Source organism: Temnothorax longispinosus, chromosome 4 (genome assembly GCF_030848805.1).
Source record: "Temnothorax longispinosus isolate EJ_2023e chromosome 4, Tlon_JGU_v1, whole genome shotgun sequence".
Lineage (NCBI taxonomy): Eukaryota > Metazoa > Arthropoda > Insecta > Hymenoptera > Formicidae > Temnothorax > Temnothorax longispinosus.
Window position 1 is genome coordinate 646557 of NC_092361.1, and position 15593 is coordinate 662149.

At 35.6% G+C, this 15593-nt stretch overlaps 1 long non-coding RNA gene across 2 annotated transcripts in view; it reads right to left on the reverse strand.

Moving 5' to 3' along the window:
• The window catches only part of LOC139812376 (uncharacterized), a 149541-nt gene that overhangs the window by 128820 nt on the left and 5128 nt on the right, over nt 1–15593 (reverse strand). The window contains exons 2-4 of one of the 2 annotated variants that reach the window (XR_011731862.1): nt 14788–15123; nt 11571–11730; nt 5275–5360 (exon numbers count right to left, since the gene is read on the reverse strand). This is a non-coding gene — a long non-coding RNA (uncharacterized lncRNA). Of the gene's footprint in view, nt 1–5274; nt 5361–11570; nt 11731–14787; nt 15451–15593 lie in introns of those variants that run through there. The other variant, XR_011731861.1, reaches the window with a different exon arrangement.

A 15593-nucleotide genomic window follows, 5' to 3' on the forward strand; every position in this document is an offset into this window, starting at 1 on the left:
CAAATCGCTGCATCCATTGCAATCCGGGTAACCAGAGCAGAAACATAGGAAAAGCATGCTTTAAAGCAGATAATCTGATTATTAGCTCTTCGCTAATCTTTTCTGCGAAATTAGACCAACTCTCCCTAGTTGCGAAACGAAGTTCTCCGGTCGTTCTCTGTGTACGGCAAAGTAGATTCCCTGCCGTCCCGTGGAATTGAATCCTTGCGCAACTTCGGTTTTCAACGAGAGAAATAGCTACTATAACCTTTTGCCATTCACTGTATTGTAATTCCGCCGATAGAGGATTCGGATTTAGTAACGTTCCATTGTGCGCATTATTTCGTATTCGATGGCGCATTCTGAATTCCGTTGCGTACACAAACGGATTAACGCGAAATATAAGCAAAAAGAAACAATTTATTTCCTCTATAGATATTTTCGATAAAAATTATCATAGAGTTTTTGTTCGTAAACGAGATTTTGTATACTAACCATTTATTCGCAAGTTTTATACCATACATAAAGAACAATCAATACGTCCTGGATAGTATTTACATCAAAACTAGAACTTCAAAAAAAGTAATAAATTATACTTATTCCTTCATTTTTTATGCAACAATTCTTTCATTATTTATGCACATTTGGTGAATTTGTTTGGAAATAAAGCGAAAACCACTTGCCTTTCAAGAAACTCTTCAATTCGAAGAGAAGAGATAGAGTCAAAGGGCTAAATTCACCAGGAATTCACCAGATTTGGTTCTCTGCACATTTCCTTTTGAAAGGTAAACATGCTTTTCACGAGATAAAACTTAATGCAACGAAATAGCTGTATAAATTAAACGTGCGTGGATTACTGGAGTCATTGCAAGCCAAAAAATTTTCGACTCATTGTCAGATTAACTTCAACAATTTAAAAATGTACCAATTTTTGTAAAATTCCGGTTTTAAGTATTATTCATCATACCTCACATATTTAAACCAAAATTAATTCATTATACAATTCAGCTGTTGTTAGCCATTTCCATTAAAACTCGAGAGAAATAATAAACGCTTTGTAAAAAAGATGTGATATGAAGTTTGAAAGAATACATCTGTAATGGACGTCACAGTAAAGCACGTTTTTAACAGTAAATTTTATATCAAGTTGCCCCACGCGTTACTGAGAAATAAAGACTCGCCGGAATAATAAAATATATCCGTTCATAGAGACGGTGTAAGAATTTAGGTGCGGATTTGCAGCGACAAATTCGAAAATCTTGATAGCACAAAGCATATTTCAGGAATGAGCTCGCGAAGCCGGCCGTAATAGCTTCATTCATCGGACATTCGAAAGAGGATTTTATGGACTCTCTGTACAAAGTACAGCATGCAAATGCGATTATGCCACAACGATATACGAGCGAATCGATCGCCGCGCTTCTATACTCGGATACCCTTTCAAACTGAGAGCAGTTAATTTTCTGCAGATCTAACTCTCCGCGCTTCTACATCTCTCTTTCGACAATTTTGTGATTATCATGCGTACCGTTATTGAGCGTGTGTAACTTTCTTATTCTTAAATCCTAGTTAAATCAAATTGCACGTACAGTGATTACGGATACGTAAATATATTTGATATGCTTATAACATCTTGTTATTTTTTAACTTTTTTATTTAAAAATGCTTTGCACTAAAGTTTTTAAGAATTATTACGAGAAAACGAAATTAAAACTATTAAGCAAATATAAAGTATTTAATGCTAGTCATATATTTATTATTAGAAAAATGGATATAAAATATGTACATACACGTTTAACAATAAATCCTAACAAAGAATCAATAAATTAAATTATATCTATCATAAATACTTTATATTTTTCATTTATACCGTAAAAATAACTTGAAAGTTTTTATATAGATTCCAATTTTCAATATGCATATAAATTGGAAAAAAACAAGCTTTATTTATTTGTTTTCAAATAAATTGATGTCTGCAAAAAAGTAATAATTTACTATTTATTTTTCTTTCAAGCGCTGTACATATTTTAAGAATGATTTGAAAATATCATGCTTAAATGAAATCGAGTGATATTTGAAATAGATCAATGTTACGAACTGCTCATTTTTCGCAATTACGACCACGTAAACGTTCAAACAAATTTTGCGTGTATATATAAGGGTAATGCTGACACTTGCAATTCTCTTCGCGGCAAACGGCTCTCGCGCTTTAACGCGTAAACGTGCACACCGGTTCAATGAATCGGTAATATTTTCGCAGGGCCATTATGCGCAATTATTCCACAATTGCGCCCAATTTCTACTATTGCGCGAAGGCCGGAATGGATATTACGTAACGGTAGAGTAACGGCGCATCGGCCATTAATATTTCGCGCTTGTCATCGAAATTCAATTTCCGCACGGTGGTCGACGCCCGCCAGGAACTCTAATTTAGTGTCTGTGGTCGCGTCAATCAACTATAGGATCGGCCAACTAGCTGGAAATAATTAACGCCTCGCGCACATTGTAGCTCGTAAACATCTCCATCAATACTATTGATTAGACGATTACGATTCCTTTCCCGATCATGGTTCTCCGCGGATTTTCGCGCAATCTTATTCAATCGAAACTTTCTAGTTAAATTCAAATCTGAGTGTAAATAATAATTCTCATATATTGCATGGTATTTAGTACAATAACATCTTTCTCATTTTAAACGACTGTCGAGACACAATCACATATAAATATATAATGGAAAATATGTTACAAGAAAGACTGCAAATACTATATTTAGAATAATTAAGTATAAACAATATCTTACTATAACAAATTTCTCATTTTGTGAAAATAAATTAAAAATAGATTAGGTGGAATTTGGTGGAAATGTGCTAATCAATGGATTTTTCTAATTAAAAAAACATTTCTCATACATTTTATGCACAACAGTCATGAATATCTGTCTTGTCTTCTTTCATAAAATAAATAACACATTTAAATTGTAATGCAATTAACACATGGTTATCCGATGATAATTACGTACGTGACGTTTTTAATCATTCAGTATAATGCGAGACCGGGAAAATCGATCGTCGCACAGCGAACGGCTTTAATTCAGTGGTTGCACAGTGCAATAATGTCTTTAATTCATGATGATAAAAAAGAGATACGAAAACATTCCGATAATTTTAAATGCTATAACGATTACTCTAACTTTTCGAGAGAGACGAGCGATCGCGGCGTGTGCTCTGTCGTAAGAAATACTTTAATACACAAGAACTTCTTTGCAATATGCGATACGATTCTGAATATAAAACCCGATATGAGAGGCCATTCTTTTGTTCCTGCATCGAGTACCGTGTCTCCTGTACATTTACGAACAAAAACCTCTCGATACCGATATTCGTCGAAGGAAAAGTACCATCGCATTAAAGCGCGATACTTCCCTCCTGTTTATTCGAATTTTATTTGTCGAAAATATTCGATAAAATATTTGCAGAAAAGGAAATAAATATCGTAACGCGAACCGCGTTACTCGTAAATTATGTTGTTTTCTTTCCCACCCGTAGGTATCCAATTTCCCAGCGAATGCCGGAACGTTCAATCCGTAAGAAACTGAGTTCGACGTAATATACGTACCAGCGAGATAGGTATGCGGAAAATTTTAATACTACATTCGGTCTTACCAACTCAGAGGCGGCAAAGATCCACGATTTATGCCTACGCCGGAAAATTGTATAGTGGCTATATTAAATGCCGTATATGCATGATTGCATTCGGCATTCGCAATCGCAAACTGTATTCGTTCCATCACTCGATATAAATATTAATAATTTATATAATATATATTCATCTATATAAAATATAAAATATTCCTCAGATTTGTTCCTTTACAGACCTCAGGTCGTTTTATCCAATTGATATAAAGGCAAGTTATCAAAAATTAAATTGATGGGCTAATTATAAGATTAATATAAAATTGCATTAAAAGAATTAATAAAATAGATTAATAAAATAAATATTTCTATTAGTAAATAAACTGAATTTGAACACGTTATATAACTGACGTGTTTTATTTATCACAAATATGTAACTGTCTTTCTTTCATCTATATTTATGATACCTACATGCATATTTAAAAAAACTCTGAATATTTCTTTTTTTTACGCCACTTATATATAATATTTAATACTGGAAACGGAGAAAAATATATATGGATCACGAATGCAATTAAACTTCCCAGAGATGTATATATAAAATTTTTTCTTTTTGCTTTTTTATAAATATCAATTTGTATAAATTAATTAAATTAATAAAAATAAATTAATATCAATATTAATTTATTTTAATTTTACTAATTTATTTTAAATATATTCTGTACATAAATATCTACTTCCGTAATTATCGGCCATGAGATAGAAAAAACATGAAAAAATTGAAATAAAAATTTCGTCATGTAATAAAAGGCATCATAATGTGTGCCAATAAATAATATAAAACAGTATAACGAGTTCTGTTTGCCTGAATATAATATATAAGCGACGGATAATTGCACGCACTTCGGAATTAAATACTGATCCTAATCTGTCCTCTATTTAGTAGCCCATCTATTTAAAATCAAAGGACTTATGAAATATCGTAGTTATAAATCATATTTTTATATTGTTACTAAATTAATGTATGTATGTATGCATATACGTATACAATTTTCACAGATCCGTGTTTTTCCTAAATTTAAAATAAAATATAATTTATGACTCACTGCACTGGTGCGAAGCACACAACAGCGGAGTCGTATAATATATTTATACAACTCAACATAGTTACAAGCTATGTTGAGTTGTAAAATAAAAATATATCTAAATTATTACCATATCCAAAATAATAATTATTATAAATAAAATACTATTTTTTCTTGCACATTAAATTAATTTTCCTTTTTTAGCAAATATCTATTAAAATAATTATATAATTTCCGAAAAAGATCTTTTATCTTAATTATAGAATTGTCTCAAATTCCATAAATAAAAACTTAATTGTTTTATTTAATAATAATTAAAATTTTTAATATGCCATGTTAGTAATATTGTATGTTTCATTGTTACATGTATATTTGCAGAATTAATTATAGATATACATATATTTTGTATGTGTATTATATTACACATCAAAAATATTTTAAATACCTCTTATAAAATACATATAATATCCGATGTTTTATGCGCATAATAATACGAAACAAACTATAACATGCATTATTGCAGGGATAATTAATTCCACAAGAAATCGTAAAAATAAATAAAATAAAATATTACTCACCCTCTGGTTTATTCCGCCCAATGCTCCCCGAGCCTCCTCCTCCTCCTCTCTTGTTCCATTGTTGCTGCTTCTTCACATACACAGCACTAGTAAAAAAAAAATACCGTACTTTACTTTGCACTGTTAAACAAGATACAATTAATAAAGTTAATGGCTCGAATAATTGACTAATTAAAACGTGATGAATCGTTCCAAAATATGCAATCAAAATACAACATTTTTGCAATACATCTTGGGTGCATAAATCTCGCGAACAAACATAGTATTAATAAACGGTGCTATGTCACAACTCACAATTGAGTTTATTTGATTAAACGATTCGTGTATTGTTTTCACGTTCTGAACGATTCTAAAAAATATAATAGACGAATAAATATAAACAGGTGCCATGGAAAATCTAAAGTGCGACGTCACATATATTCAATTTCATGCATGTGATTAAATTGAAAAAAAACGGCAAGCGCCTGAAAAATATAACAAAACAATTATTCTCATCTGTCTTAATTTTTATTTGCTTCGAGTGAATTAGTGAATAGACCGCACGAAACATCTATCTCGGTAACTATTTGTCGTTTCGATACACGCCTGAGAATAGTTAATAGTTAATTAATCACGATTAAGTGATCTGATAATCAATAATTGTTCGTAGGTAGGTATTGATCGCGAGAGACAATAGCCCGATTTTCGCCGCTGCTACCTACTCGAATTTCACGGTGCGAATGATAGCGCGGTGACCTCGTGTAAGCTCAACGCGCACCCGTACGGCAATAACCGTTCTCCGTGAGCCACACCAAACGCCAAGGCCGCGCATCACACACAAACACCAAGGCCGAAACAACGCGTCGAACATTCTTTGATAATTCCGAAATATTCAAAGCGTTATAAACTCACGTTAAATATTCTATTCCTTTCTTATTATGTATTTTTGATGAATAAACTACTGTCGCATATCCTGTTTCGTTTTGTAAATTAATTAGCATTACTTTGGTATAATTAATTTCATTTGAGGGTCTCGAAAACTTAATAATAATATTATTACTTAAATTATAATTCAACAAATGTATACTGCAGTCTGATTGAGGTATATCTTATATTATATACATACTGCTAATAACAAGCTTTAATAATGATTTCCTATATTATTTAATTCCTTTTTAAATAAAAACATGAATAATAGATTTACCCCTATTATATTATTTTCACGGGATTATTAAATTTAATACTTGTTTGAAGAATAAAATCTGTTTTTGTTTTAATTAAAAGACTTTATGTAAATTAATAAATATTTCTTATAATTACCTTTTTTTAAATTATTACGTCTCGCGAAAAATAAGATTATGTAATAAGTTAATAATGATGATTTTAATAAACATAAAAGTGAGATTAACTCGGAAATAGTCACTTAGATTTTTTTGCATAAATAATTATTTTTGTATACCTCTTTTGTATTATAATTTTATAGATTTACTAAAAAATTACTCCAGATGACTATTCCTGGATTAAAATTTAAATTATTGTATGAAAAAATGTAAGAAAAAATATAATAAAATAATGTAATAATGTAATAATAATTATGTTCTAGATTCTTCTTAAAATCGGTTCTTATTAAAATCGCACAGTTTTGTTTGTCTTGAAATATAAATTGGAAAAAATAATATAATGATAAATAAATATCCATAAATACTTTTTCGATCAAAACAATAATAAATTTTATTTTTCAAATAATTATATATTAGATTCATCCTTCTTGCAGTAATGTAGTAATTAATCAATTATTTAAATTTTCATTAAAAGAGAAGATTATACGACTTGTATGCAATAATTGCAATCTGCCATTATTATTGGTACTGACAAGCTTTAACAGACACAATAAATGCGAGAAAGAAAAAGAAAAACGAGATTACGATGTCTACGGAATTACGCGAGCTATTTCTACAAGTGTCAGTTTTAATAAAAATACGTTTACAAAAGGCTGCAACTTCAATATTTGATTTTACTTAAAGAGTGCGATAGAAGCAGACATTACAAAAGTTTCACGTGGAGTTTGATCTTTGTCCATTCTATTCTTACCATTGTTTAAACATTATCGGAATTACGAGGCGAGTGTAACGACTTTAAAGTTTATGCTCTCTTGCAATAATATGTTCTTTCTGTACTTCTATTTAATATTTGTCTTAGTTGTGGTACACTTTGGTAGCGGTATTACATTATCACAGGATTTTTATCCTCTCGCGAAGAAAGAGAATTATCGCACAATTTTATCTCGAAAAACTCGTTTGCATACTTTTGCCGATGGCGAAATCCATTTAGCAGCCCTCAGAACCCTCAAACAATACACCCTCGTCTAGGACAAGCAAGTATAAACAGGCAATCAGGTTCGGTCCCAAATTCGAAATAGCAAGATAAATAAGTTGATAGGATGATGCTAATTGCGATACCAAGAGCACCTACTGCGTTAAAGAGATAACAAGGAGCCCATTAGCGTAACGAAGCCGAGTAGCCAAATCCATTTTTGCCCGAAGTTTCGTCGCGCGCAATAATGAATGCTAATACTGTTACGCGATGCACATGTTCCTGTCAATTATGAGACTTTAAATTGTTTTGAGGCGTACTAAGGACTCAAGGTACAGCGGCACTCGTGCTGATGTAACGTGATTCGTACGCTTAGTGTTGCGTAAAAATTGTGAAAAATTCTTTAATTACGAGATTAAAATGCCAATTGAGAAATTAAAAATTATTTTCCTTCTTCAACTAAGAAAAATAATACAATAATACAATTAGGAATAAAACAATTAAAATATATTAAAATTATATGCATTGCATATATTGAATTTATTTGGGTGTACTACTAGTCACTTTTTTATGGCTTAATATTCGATGTGACTAACTTAATAATGTGTTCTAAAGATAAAGAGAGAGAATGAAGAGACTATTAGATCTTAATATATTTTTGCACGTACATAAAAAACGATAAATATTAATTTAAAAATAAAATAATCTAAATAAATAAATTTTTATACGAAAATTATGTACATGGCATATTTTGATACGTAAACTTTGATAGCAGCGTGAAAGAACTTCATGATCAAAGTAATAGGTAATAGATAAGTATTACTGCAGCATGAATCTACATTGATTGGACTGCATTCGTTTGATTACGGTAATAACTTGCCCAGGATACGACGTTTGAATCGCGTAAATTGAGGGGTTTTTCGCAAACAAGTCGTGATTTGAAGGTCTTTATTACATTTTGTCGTAAGCCGCAGCGCGTATTTCATGTTATATATATAAAACGTTTCTCTCTCCAGACATTTGTAAGTATAAATTCTCTCGGTGATAAATACATAAAAATTAAAGAATTTTGGCCACAGTTAAATTCTATAAATGTGTAAATCGTATAAGTCATTATTTATTTAAGTTTAAATCAATCTTCTTTTAATAGAAAAAGATTAATTTAATTAAAAAGTAGAAAAATTTATAAGTAACTATTCTTGTTAATACAGGTTAATTGATTTTAATCTTGTTAAATATCTCTTGTCAAAGTTGAAATATAAAACTTTTAATGTATTCTATTTTTAGAAAAATAAAAACCTATTATAATTATCAATAACTAATTAACCGATAAAATGTGACTTTCTGACATACGTCGAGTAGTACTAAACTGAAACATGATAATACCAACGTGTAACTCGGCTTGCCGCTAGTTAGGGGATCAACATTTGTCAGCACTAGCTACTGTCGTTGCAGCTCGTTACGCTAGAGTGTGTTGTTGGTATTTGGAATGTTATTCTCGCATCCTCCAAGAGAAAACTTACTATTGCTAACAATAACGTCTTTTATATAAAAAAAACTGATTGTACGAATATGAAGACTGAAAAATCTTTGATAAAGGAATAAATTCCTGATGTAGAAGTATGTAAATTCTTTGTAAAGAGAGAGAGAGAGAAAGAGAGAGAGAGAGAGAGAGAGGGGGGGGGGTCATTTTTGTATATATGTCAATATATAAATGGTTTGATAAAGACATGAAATAGCAAGATAACCGTCAATGAGTAAGCTAAAATCAAACAGCGACGGAACTTCCTGACGTACTGCATCAACGAATGCTACGGTATTTAGGAATAAAGCATATTCATACAAGCGTGTAATTCAAATAGCCGCCAGTTAAAGGATCATTATTCACTAGCGTCAGTTGAAAGTTGAAACTTGTTATAATATCCCTACGGTATGCACATAACATTACTCTTATACTATCGAAAGTTTCGTCAATTGCAAGCAATAATAATTTATCGTAAAAAATACAAAGTACGAAAAAAGAGAATTTGTATTTTATAAGAGTTATATTTAGGAGAACGAATCACACATCATTCCTCTTCGTGTCAAAAAGAAAATTAAAATCTGAAATATTTAATTATCTTACAGATGTCACGTTATTTTTTGCAGACTAAAAGGATTAATTTTATAAATGTGTCGTGGAATGTGTACCTAAATAAATGGTCGACACAAATGGATGACTTCGAGAAATGATTGTAACTTAGCGAACTTACGAGGGGCAACCAGTAGTCACCGACGACGAATTCGGCTGTCTCGGTCACTAATACGATTACATTGCACATACGCGTGCGCGTCCACAACTATCGTCAACTCGATTACTCCGTTCCATAGGCAGCATACCTCCACAATGGAGAAACGGTAGCGCGCTACCGAGACCGTTTGATCACGTACCGAAACTTCACCCCTAGAAGATCCTGAACGCGAGCAACTGCTTTAACGATGCCGGGGGCTCGTAGCGATTCCACGTCACGGCGTAAATGACAAAAGCGATTTTGCAAAAGCTACGGCAATACAGATTTAGCTATTTCGGCTTTCGAGAATAAAAACAAAGACTTGATTCATAAACATCAATAAAAATTATTAATATCTACTTTTCTTACAGAAAGCAGAAATTTTGTGAACGTTGTGTTATATAGCCTCAAGGAGAAATTGAAGGCACATATTTTCCCTCATCCGAGGGATACAACACCAAAAAAAAGAAAGCAGAAATTTATAAATAGATTCCTATACCTATATAATCTTGCTAGATTCATAACTGGTTAAAGTATACTTGACAGAAAATGATTATATTTTTTAGTATTAACGCTTGATTTCTTTTCGTAACTATTGTGAAAATTTTTTTTACATTTTATATTTTTTATTGATATTTTAGAATAAATTTAGGATATTTTATTGTCACTCGATCGTCTCATGTTACTAAAATTTTAGAATTTCGATATCGAATAACGCTATTAACCAGTGTATGCAATTTCGTTGTAATCCAAACAAAGTATTTTTTCCAAACATTTTATTTTTTTTTGTTTTTATTTATTGTTATATTTATATATTTTTAATAATAAAAAAATAAAAGAATTTTGCGTACAGAGTTTTTTTTTCACTGTTATCCTAGCCATATTCCATTGGTTTAGGGAATTTTTGCAATTCTGGTTCACCGCCTTTCATTAAAACATTCTCGTCAAAACGCTTAGTCATATCGACGCGAAATTGTGGAAATAGTATGAACGAAATCGCGCATCTGCAGCTTCGCCCAGGAGATTCTTCATTCCGTTTTGTTGCGTATTTAGAGAGTTTCGGTTTATCGCGATTGAGGTTTATTTTAATTGAGTTGCTTGGAACTCGGAAGATATTTGCGCGACGCTTAAATACCCTCTTTCCTTATTCTACATTATGATTTTATCATGATTGCATCAAAGCAGTTACAATACAGTTGAATGTGTGACTAAATATGAACTTGTTCACGAAAACAATGTTTAATATGCAAAAATCCAATCAATCGCGCAATTTCCGTTTTAGATAATAATCAATCCTTATACGAATAATTAAAAAGTATTTCTTACATTTACTATTACACACGTATGTGTAACAGATAACTGTTATCTTCGTTATTAATTGGCCAGAATGTTAATTATTATAATACGCATATGGTTGTACAAAAATGAGACATAGAGAAAGATTTATTCGGTGACGAATTAATTCAACCTATTTATGATATACGAATCACACAATTGCAATCAAAGCTTTTCCTTTCCTCATTCCGAAAACAGCAACCGAATGCGTCCCGGCCATCATAAATCGGGATATGGACAGCCCCTAAGCCGGCGCAATTTCGGTGGATGTGCTCAAACGACGCACGTGCGTCCGCCCCGTGATCGTATTCACATGCAAATGACACGCGGCGATGCGGTGCAACGACGGTAGTTCCGCGACGACCGACATCAAGAGATCGTGATCAACATTCCTCTTACCTGTTACGCGCGCAGGGGTAAACCTTCCCCCGGGGCTTCGCACTGTTGCTGTTGCCAGTATCGGTTGCAGCAGCCGCCCGCCGTCGCCGCGCCGGTGCCCGCCTCGTATCGGTCACGTGCGCCACCGTACCGTAACCGTGGAATCGCTTTCGCGGCGAACCTGCAACGATATCGCGTACATAAACGGGCAAACATCGATCTCGGCTTATTGTTGCGTCCCGCGCGGAATACAATCGCGTAACCGCCCCGCGCGTGCCTGCGAAAGCACGCGCGTCCGTTATCGCTCGTTCCTCCGTCGCGCCGATATACCTGCGTCCCCTTTCCACCCCTCCCCCCACGCCGTGCTCCTTGACGTATCTTTGACCTCCTTTCCCGCGATTTTACGCGACGCGATAACAGCGATCGTGTGGTACAGTAGTGGCCAATTCGGCGGGCTCGATTCGCGTTCACGTATAATTTACGCGCGTCTGGCTCGATAGCGAGATCACGATATCATGCGATCGGCGACTATCCCATTTTCGATTACCCTTATCGCGGGGTGCCTCGAATTTCCTCGTTCCCTCTGCCCGAGTTGGTCAAGAGAATAAAGATAGTCTCTTTACGCGGGCATTGCCGGGACACTCAAACGGCGCGGTCGTTTGCGCATAATGTTGGCTTATACACAGGACTCTGCTTAGATTACGAGTTAACTTTCTACAAAGTGCTTTAAAGTAACGCGACTACTTCGCCGCTTTTTACTGCATTTACACAGTTTTACAAAATTTCAAGAAGTTAAAGATAAATTCAGCGATTAAGGTCCCGAGCGAGGCATCTCTCCACTCTTATAAATTATTTAATCCGGCGATGCTTCCTCTAATGACGACACATGCGGAAAAATACAAAGAATGAAAAAAAAAACAGGACCTTTATTCTCAATTACGTCAGATTTTTAATCTATGGTAAGCAAACGCGGTTAAATATTATTTACACCAATAGAGAGCTAATAAATTTAATTCTTTGTTCCGTGGCGCTATTGCCGCGAGTTAACAAAAGGCATTCTGAAGTAACTTTCTTTCCTGTTCTCTCGTTCACAGAATATACAAAAAAAAGATAATAAGCCGTAGGATAACTTGCGCATAATAAAACGGAGCAGAAAGAGATTTATTTAAACTTTTGACGTTACGCCTCATAGAAATTCGATATCGATTTAAGTTAACTCTCGAGTGGGCGCATGGAATGTATTTTACATCGTGCAACAGCTTGTAAAAAATGAGTATTCTGGACTAATTTCAATACAGAATCGATTATTATAAAAAAACATTAAAATTAAAGTTTCAACCTATTGATATACTTTAAGATATGAGCAACGGTGAACAATATTGAGGCTGCTGTCTACTCGCTGCTTCTATTCTTATTTGATGACGTCAGAGGCGAGAAATCGCACGCCAAAAATTCTTGCGGTATACTTTGAAATAATAAAAAGATATATCCATAAAACGCGATTGTAATTGATTGAGCACATTTGTGAAATATACCGAATTGACGTGCGATTTCTCGCTTCTGACGTCATCGAATAAGAATAGAAGTGGCGAGTTAGGCAGGCTACGATTGAGCACATCCACCTTAAACAGAAAACAAAAAAATATTAACTGGTTTAATATTTATAGCACAAAAGTGTAATTTACATCCCACGCGCTCTTTTACACTGTTAAATAATGAATAATGAAATTTAAATCAGTACCTTGAGTTAAATATATAGCATTTTCTTATTTTTAACTACCATGTGTGTGTGCGTGCGTCGAAATTTATTATTTTAACTTATTCTATAACTGTTTCAGTTAAATTAATGACATATATTGAGTAAGAGCAATGGCGATTTATAAGAATGATTAAAAATGATTGAAATTGAGTATAATTTGACATTACAAATTTAACAGTGTATACATACGCTTCAAATTTTTACGCGTTAATTACTGGAGAGTTAATCATGCTGTCGAATCGATCGCGTTGTTGCTCGGATCAATCACGCCGTCGTTTCGTTCGACAACGGTTCCGGTTCGGAACAACGCTGATAACAATTGCGTCGGACTATTTCATACATCATCGCGATTATCTTTAAGCCTTAGCGAGCGAGCGACAGATATAACGCGCGTCACAGGGTCATACTCGAACGCGAGACATAACCTGCCGGAGTTACCTACCCGTCCAAGGGGCTGCAGCAGATAAGCGGGCGGATAACGTCGCGTTCACGTGGGCCGACGATTAGAATCGGGCTTCCAAAGTAAGCGACGAGGTTGCCGGCTCGTCCGGGCGATTGTCCGAGTATCAAGCTGACGCTTTAGCTCCCGCTCGCGATTACGCGCCCGATCTCCCGAGTCGACGGCGGCGGCGAAAACGTTATAATACCTTGAGATTCGCATGAGATGCAGCCCAGCGGGATTCACTGATTGTGGAGGAACGCGAGACGCGATTGGATTAAGAATCTCGCTTGCGCGCGCGTTCGGAATCTTCTCACGTATATACGCGCATAACTCCGTAATTCCGCGCGGTGTCTTTCCTCTCGCGTCGCAAAGACGCGGACGTTGCGGGCCACCGCGCGACACCATCTTCCTTTTTTTAACTGACAGACAATCAAATCAGTTGGCGCTAAGTTCACGGTGCTTTGCGATCGATTCGACGTAATACCGCGATCGCGACGTATTTTTTTTTCCGCAACAAAGCCCGCGCGGAAATGAACGTCGAGACGAACGAATTGAACGACGGTCCCCGGGGGAGCGTTAATTAACGTTCGCGATCGCGATTAATACCTTTCGCCGTTGTACTCGTGATCGTCCCGCGGTGGAAGTTGCGTCACGCGCTGACTCGAATATCGGATTTCCTAAGACGTGGCTCGTTTCGCATCGATCGAATCGCCTTTCCGTATTTCCATTTGCGAGCGAGACGTAATCAACGAGAATCACCCAAGTAATACGAAACACAGTTGAATTAAAGACGTTAGACGCACGCACAATAAAGGGCTATGGGCACACAAAATTGCATAGGCTGCAATGCTGCATAAGCATTATAAGACCGTTGGACCAATGAACATACAATATCTTATGTAAATCAATATGGCGACATTATGCCGGATGCTCATTGGTTTAGCGGTCTTATGCTGTATGTACGCTTGTGCTAAGCTATGCATTTTGTGTGCGATGGCCTTAATTTTGAATTCGATTGGCGTAGTCACCTTACTCACCTTGCGCTTGCTTCGTGGTGCTTCCCGTCGACTCGAAGTCTCGAAGCAGCCCCGCAGCCCGCTTCGTATATTCACTCCGTGTTTTTCCGTTCGAAGCAGAGCCCGTGTTAAATCAATTAACGGATAATCGCCGGAGAGTGTTAATTAACCCGTATGACAGTGATACCTTTCGTCGTAATCGCCGCCCGCCGCGCCGGCTCGACGGAATTGGTTAGGAACTGCGTCACACGACGTCGGTTGGCGCATCGAATATTTCGAAGTAGGTTATTTCGATAGTTCGAGTCTCTTCCGAGTCGGGAGTTTCGTCGCGAGTACCATAAAGTCGCGACGATCAAACTATAGAAGCAAGTAAAGCACTCAATGTAGCAATTATTTCGCGAGAGTCGCCGCGATAATTCCACAAGTGTGCCGCGTGAAATTGCCGTCGGGTTGTACATATTCTCGTACGTAATGCCAACGTGCCGTAGTGAAACTATAGCTAACGAATGGAAGCGAAAGAATGAGAAAGAGTTAACAATATTCGCGGAGATGTTCGAGAGTTTTAACAGCCGACGCGCGCGCGCGCGCCCTAAAATAAACGCGTAGGCAGTCGTCCGTTATCTCTCTCTCCCTCTCTCTCTCTCTCGCCGTGTTGTGTGTGTTTCGTGTGTGCGTAACGTAAGATTATGAACGAAAGTAGGTACGCACGGCGCGGCGCGGCGCGGCACGGCTGTATATACGGTGTAACGGCAGGTTGGCGCGGAGCGGAGTGGGGGGTGGGATCGCCGCGCCGCTCGGGCGCGCTCGGCTCGCCGCCGATGTCTCAC